The sequence below is a fragment of the Phasianus colchicus genome, chromosome 6, assembly GCF_987193195.1.
Source record: "Phasianus colchicus chromosome 6, bPhaCol1.hap1.1, whole genome shotgun sequence".
Taxonomy (NCBI): Eukaryota; Metazoa; Chordata; class Aves; order Galliformes; family Phasianidae; genus Phasianus; species Phasianus colchicus.
The window spans coordinates 7,290,045-7,297,104 of record NC_143441.1 but is presented as its reverse complement, the minus strand read 5'-3'; positions in this window follow the sequence as shown (position 1 = coordinate 7,297,104).

Below are 7,060 nucleotides of genomic sequence, written 5' to 3'. Positions count from 1 at the left end.
GCAGGGACTGAGTCACTCATTGGCTCGCCAACGCGGGGCGGGCGGGAGGGAGGCGGAGATTGACAGAAGCGCTATCCAATCCGACAGCGCTCTGCCCTGCTTTCCCGCCCCCTGGCAGTTCTTCGTTTGTCCGCCTCAGAAGGCGTGAGTGCGCGGATGAGGAAAATTCATCTAATTTCCAGCCTGATATACTTGCACTCCTTTATACCCATTTGCCCGTTCTTTAGATAACACATAAAATATATGTTATAAATATCTAAAGTGCAAGAGGCAATTAGATGAAGCCATATATGTTAAAATATATGTTATAATGTATATAACGTCCTTTATACCCATTTTATACCCATTCACTAGCAAGCATGAATGCTCTTCTCCCTTAGCTTTTTGCTTCCGGCCTCTGGGATTACATACAGGCAGCAGTCATTTCCTCTTCCAGCCCAGGCCTGCCTGAATCACACAGCCTCTTAACTGTTACTCATTATAAAACCTCTCCAGTGCCTTATTTGCAAACGGCGCGGCATCTACATGCAGCAGAATTCAAAAATCCAGTATTGAGGAGTCAGAAGAAATCTTCACAATGGGACGCTGCTGCCAGCAGCAGCCCTCACATGGCTCTCAGATGCGTATGGGTTGGAGCAGCCTGAGGTCTGGGCTCAGAACTGGGCTCAGAACGTGCTGGTGTGCTGGGCTGCATGCTGGGACCTACCAGATGAAACCCATCGTGAGACTCATATGTAGTCTCTGAGCCTGCCTTTATAGTGAAAAGAAAGGGCAGGCTTTGTTTCCTTCAAGATAAACTAGGTGACGCAATTACCGGGAAACTATAGAAACATTCCTTTAATGGAGGAGTAGAAAATCAATGCTGGCAACCACCAGAGAAAAAATAGGCAATCTGGAGTTAGTTCAGTACTGTGAACTGAAAATTAAAGGAGAGAATTACCATTCAGTCATTTCTCTCTCCTGCCATCCAAAAAGAGGAAAAGTCATGCACACTTTTAGCTCTTTCTTTAATAAAACAGAGTTATTGCAATTTAAACATGAATTTGTGCTTGATGTGGTGATCTGTAAGATGCATATATAGCAGTTCCTGTTGCCTTTGGTCATTTCCAAACGTGTCTCCATCCACTGCTGTCATTGCTCTAATGGCAGGGCAATGCCATTAGAGCTGATGCTCTGCCTCAGGGCCTTATCCAGGCAGTCAAAATAGCGTGAGCTGTGCTATCAGCATCCAGAACAATCTCATCTGCTATGTAATATTAAAAAATGAAGGAAACAGACATGTTTTATTCTGTAAAAGAAGTTTCCCATAAAAATTATTTCTATAAAGTTTATTCTGTAAAACGAAATTAAGATGCTTAGGAGTATATAATTGCTTACAAGGTCAGTGCAATGTGCAAGTGATGAATTTCCTTTCCTTTTGGTCTCCTCAGAGCTAATGATTACTGCATCATTTTGATCCAGACTCAGTGAGGCCCTGCTAGAAATAAATAAAAGCAGTAATTTTCTCAGCTTCTCAGGGATTATGTCTGTCTTCCAGAAAAGCAAGGGACAGTAAGTGTAATATTCCTATGCCATTCTAAAGAGCCCAGAGAGGTTGGTCTTTTTCAAGACTGGTGCTGCAAATTGGCTGCAAGGTTCATAGACTGCAGAGTGGTGGAGGGCAAAGCAATGAAACTTTCATTTGGGGTTATTTTTTTGTCCTAAGAATTCAATAGAGCCATTGGCAAGTTGCAATGAGGAAAAAAATAAAATCAAATCAACTGATGTTTTGCAATCTGAAAGCATGAAATAGAGGGAGAAAAAGAAAAGAATGTCATGTTGAAATCAGCAGGACAATGGGCCAGCTCTGCCTACTAAGCAGATTTACATTTTATGCCAGCTTTCAGCATTTGAAAACCATGAATCACACCTTTCACTGTCTCCTCACCCACATTATATGGTTTAAGATTTCTTCTTGCTGAGGTTAAGCTAATGAAGAATAATCCCTTCTGTAACAATAAATAACACAGCACAGAGTGCTTCTGGAATGTTTTTTTGCTGGCTTGCAGTTTTCATGGGAATTGGAGGCATGGATGCAGAAGCCTGTTATTTCTTTCTTAATGGGACAGTAAAACATTTTTATTTTCCCAATTATTCTTTCATATTTTTTGAAGCATACTGATTGTTTTCAGGGGTCTTTTCTTTCAGAGGGTTATACACCTTTTTACTAAAATTTTTTGCATACTTTTTAACTAACAAGGAGAATGGTAGCCAAAGATTTTGTAGGTTTGGCTTCTTTGCAATGCAAAAATAATCACAAATGTAAGATGCTTTTTGCTTCTCTAGTGACTTCCACAAGCAGAATTGCTTCCACAAGAGGGAGTTTCTTTTCAGAGCATCCTCAGGCTTGCTCTCAAATGCTCAGTGACTTGGAGAATCAAACTCTACAATCCACATAAGGTTATAAAGCAGGTATGTTTATTACAGCACTGGGAAGCACAGGGGATATTTCCACCATAATTGCTTCAAAGATCACATGATTCAGAGTCCACTATAATTCCACAGATAGTGCATATTCATCAATTACACGTGAGACAATTAACATATATCTTAGGTAGTGATTTATGAGGTCTTCAATCTTCTATTCCATGGTCTTTTTTACCATCTAGCAACCTTCTAGCATCATGACAGTCCAACTGATGGTTTTCTACTTCATCCAATGATCTTCCTTGCTTTCTCTACATGAACTTTCTTCATGGACACATGCTCAGGAGAATTCCAAAATCATAACATCTGCTCACTCAGCCATTATTTCTGGACATCTGCTTGTCATTGGATAGAGATAAGTTTGGCAGCCTGTCTTTTAATGATACATGCTGGGGTGCAGAAGATAAGGAGGATAGAGGGGAGTATCTTGATGCCTGTCTGTTGCATCCCAGCCTAATCCCAGAGTGAGACAATTTGGCCTTGTGTGGAGGCCCTGGCTTTCCTTATTGTGTTTCTTTTGCAGAGGGTCTCTTATCAAAACAGAATAGCCTACAGCATGTTTTCTAGTGTATAGTAATACATCCATACCATTTGCAACATCTAAAAGCTACTGCAGTTTTGCAAGCAGCTATTTCTAAAAACAAGTTACAAAATACTTTGTGCTCTACTTCTTCAAATCATCGGTCTCGTCCTTGGCTTTTTGGCCCAGGTTTTGCTGCAGGCTCTGTTGGGAGGCAGGCGTGTTGCCTGCTGTGCTGCTGGCACCTTAGCTGAAGGTGCTCCTTGGGCCATTGCGCACTTGTAGCTGCTGCTTGGTCAGAAGCTGTGGCCCATCCCAAGCCCATGTGCTTTTCAGGAGGCTGAGAGCGCAGGCTGAGGAAGCTGGGCTGATTCCTGGAAGCTGTCAGAGCTCAGCGTCTTGCTGCTCCAGCTTCCATCCAACGTGCTGCTACCAAGGCCTGTCTTGACTTGTCCTGCTTTCTGTGGGCTCTGCCTGCAGGAGACACTTCCAAGCTGTGTTACTAAGCACAAAGATGCCCTGGGCTGTTAGCATGGCTGTCTCCCCTTGTCTTCTCTCTGCCACCACACAGGCTGGCTTGAGCCATGACTCTTCTGCTTCACTGCTGTTATCCTAAGCAGCTCTAATCTGACTGGCCAGAGAAGTGCCATCCCTGCTTTGCATATGGAGAATTGAAGGTTAGCCTTGGTCTGAGGGCTTCTCCCGTTGGGCATCATTCAGCATTGGCAAGACTAACGCCACTGATAACAAGGCACCAGCTGGAAAATACTCCATTCCTCTTTGATGTAGCTTTCTACTTGATGATATTGAGGATTTCTGTAAACTCTTGTGCTGCTGAGGGTTTTTTCTCCCCTTCGAGGAAGGTATGGGTTCTTTTATGAAACAGCCCAGAAACAGGACAGCAGATGTAGTTCTGAAGAAGATGGATGAGCAGTACCAGAAGTATAAGTTTTTGGAACTTCATCTTGCTCAGAAGAAACAAAGGTAAGTTATGTTTCTGCAGAAAAATGAGAAATGTTTGGCACAATTCTAATTTTTTTTAATACAGTCGAGTTGATTTCAATATGACAAGAAGAACAAAGTTGGCTTTAAGAGAGCTAATATTGGCAGTACTTTTAGGATAAAGAAACAGCTTTCCTTTTCTTCTTCCTGAGAATCACGTGCAACAAGAAATGGCATTACTGCTGATTTGGTAGGGAGCCTCTAAGGCCAAAAGTCCTGCACTTGTTTTGTTTTGAATCTGTGGTTTTTATCTCTGTTTTTGCAGAGGTTTCCCTCTGGCCCATCGGGACCAGAAATACCAGAAATTGGTCTTACATGGGTTGACTTTTTTTTTTTATCTTTCCTTTCTATCTAATTCCTCTGAGAAAAAGAAAAGAAAAAAAAAAAAAAAAAAAGAGATATATTCTGTGCTGTAGTAGCATGTCCACACTAGAGGGTGTTACTGAGACAGGATTTTAGGATGAGTTTTGCTTTGAAAGTCTGTTTATCTATGTTTGGAAAAGGAAAAAAAAAAAAAAAAACCCATATCTGAAATAAATTGCAGCAGATGCAACGGGGATAAATTCCACTGAAATGTAAAGAAACATTACAAAAATGTAATGGTGATAATATTTTCCCTCACAAGGCTACTCACAAGGGACACTGATAATATAGTCATCTCTGCTTCAGTAGGAACTACAAATATAGTTACTCTGAGGATGTGTTAGAGAGGATTAAACGTACCAGATATTTTAGACTGCTTGCACTTCAATTCTATTTTGACAGAGAAGACATTAACTGAAGGAATATGAAAATGAGTTCATAGCTCCTTTTGTGTGAGAGGGACAGGGAAAGCCTTTGGTGGTTCCAAATCCCAGTATCTGTTGGAGACATGTTACTCATATGCCCATGCTTTCTTTTGTATCTCCCCATCACTGACCCCTGGGCTTGAAGTCCTTGCCCTGTCACCTCCCATCTCAGCCTGGTGGACGTGCTCTGCTCACTGTGTCTGGGTGCCATGGGACTGCTCCATTCCTATCACAGTGACTCTTGGCACCTGACTCACACCATGATAAGGGGGTTACCCAGAGGATTTCCGAAACCAGAGATGAAATGGAGAATAAAGTCTGAAGGCAACTTTATCATGCCTTCTGCATCTCCCAAGCCTGAACAGTAAATACTTCCATCAGCTGAATGGACAGGCACCACTTTAAAGGGATTCTTCACAATGGAGCAAATAACTCAAAACTGATTACAGTGGGAATTAAAAAGAAGCAACATTACCATAAATCATGGAGGAACCTGCACAGTAAAGCCTGGGAGCAGTCCCAGGCATGTACCTGGTATCTGGAAAAAGAAAGCGGGCTTACACCCTGGGATCTGCCCTTAGTGAGCCCAGTACTCTTCCTTGCAAACAAGACTCCCAGAAGACCACCTTCTCCAGGACAGGCAAAGACCCTCCTTCTCTATTGATCTGTCCTAGATGAGAGGGTTTAGAGGTCCTATGAAGTGAAATGTTTTGATGAAAAAGCAACTCACTGCTCTTTCCCCAGCTGCTCACCACTGAAGTTAAGTGCAAAGGGTCTCCTCTTGCCCACAGAATGGGCTCCAGCTCCAGGAGACTGCTGACCTCCATTCAGCCAAGCACGATAGAGCCTCATCTATTGCTGCACAAATTATGCCTTGCAAAAATGCTGCCCATATTCAGGCTACTTTTATGTTATTGAGCTTCCTTGGCATAAAGCAGGAACAAATTCAGTGGATAAATCAACATGAATAATGTAGTTGTATCAAGCTGTGTTCTGCAAGGTGTCTTAAAATAGCAGTCCCATTGAACAGGAGCATTTGTATGTGTAACAGCTCCCCACAAGCACATGTTGCTGTTGCCACGTACTAGAAATGAAAGATGCAGCTGCAGTCAGCTGGCAACGTCAGATGTTTCAGTAGGAGTTTCTAGAAAGAGTACAAGTGGGAGGGTGGTCAGCTGGTGAAGTTGCATGGTCAGAAGATGTGCAGCCAGTGAAGTCATTAGTTTTGGAGAGGGGAGGCTGACCTTGCCCTTATTTGGCACAGCTCAAAACTGCCAAATTACACTCAGTTCTTTAAGGACTCAACTTTCCCAGTTCCTCCGTGATTCTTTTTTGTTAGCACAGAGAGATTGAAGAAGAATGTGTGCATGAATGTGACATGTGAGAGTGGAACAAAATAAAACAAATGTTAGTGTGTGTATATATATTTAATATATATACAAGAAATGCGCATATACATATATACATTTATATGTTACATATACTTGAGTTTTTCAGTATTATCTTCTCATGGGCTCAGAGAGGCATGAAATGCTCTTCCAGATTCTACAAGCATGCTACAGAGATAACTGATGCTTTTATTCCTATAAGGAATGCAAGGTAGTACTGTTGGCCAGCTAAATATGCTGGAATTATCTCTGAAATAAATGCTGTGTTGAAGTTGAGCTTTAAAAAACGCACAAGCCAGCTTGAATTCTGTCTCCTAACAATGAACAAATCCAGATAGAGATTCAGTTCATATTGTGGAACTGGGTTATTTAAGATTATTATTTAAGCCACAGCTTGGCTCTTGTCAGTACCTCACTGTTTATCCCCATGTACCTTTGCCTTGCAGCAGTGCAATTCATGGCAGCTGCACGTCAGAATGATTAGAGGTACATTAAATGTATTATATATATAGCTTTTTTTTTTCCTATTGAGATACTTAATAGTATTTTTGTTGACTGAGCTTTCCATGTGATGCTGGTAATCACCAAACGTGACAAAGCTTGCTCAGAGCCAAAGAAGAATACAAGGGCAGCTGGCCTTTTAGCTTCCCTCCTCTGTGCCTTCTGCTGCTGCTTTTGTCACCCTCCTGCTAGAGCCAGGAGCTAGCATGACCTAATGAAACCTTCAAGCCATCCAGCAAAGCAAAAAGGTTGGCAAAGTAAAACTAAAAAGAAAAAAGCTGGAGGAGCAGATTCAGGGGTGAGTGACTGCCCAAGCACTCGGTGAAAAATGGCTCACCAGCATCAGGGAGAAGGGGACAGGACATGGAAAACATGGAGGGGACAAGCCCTGGAGG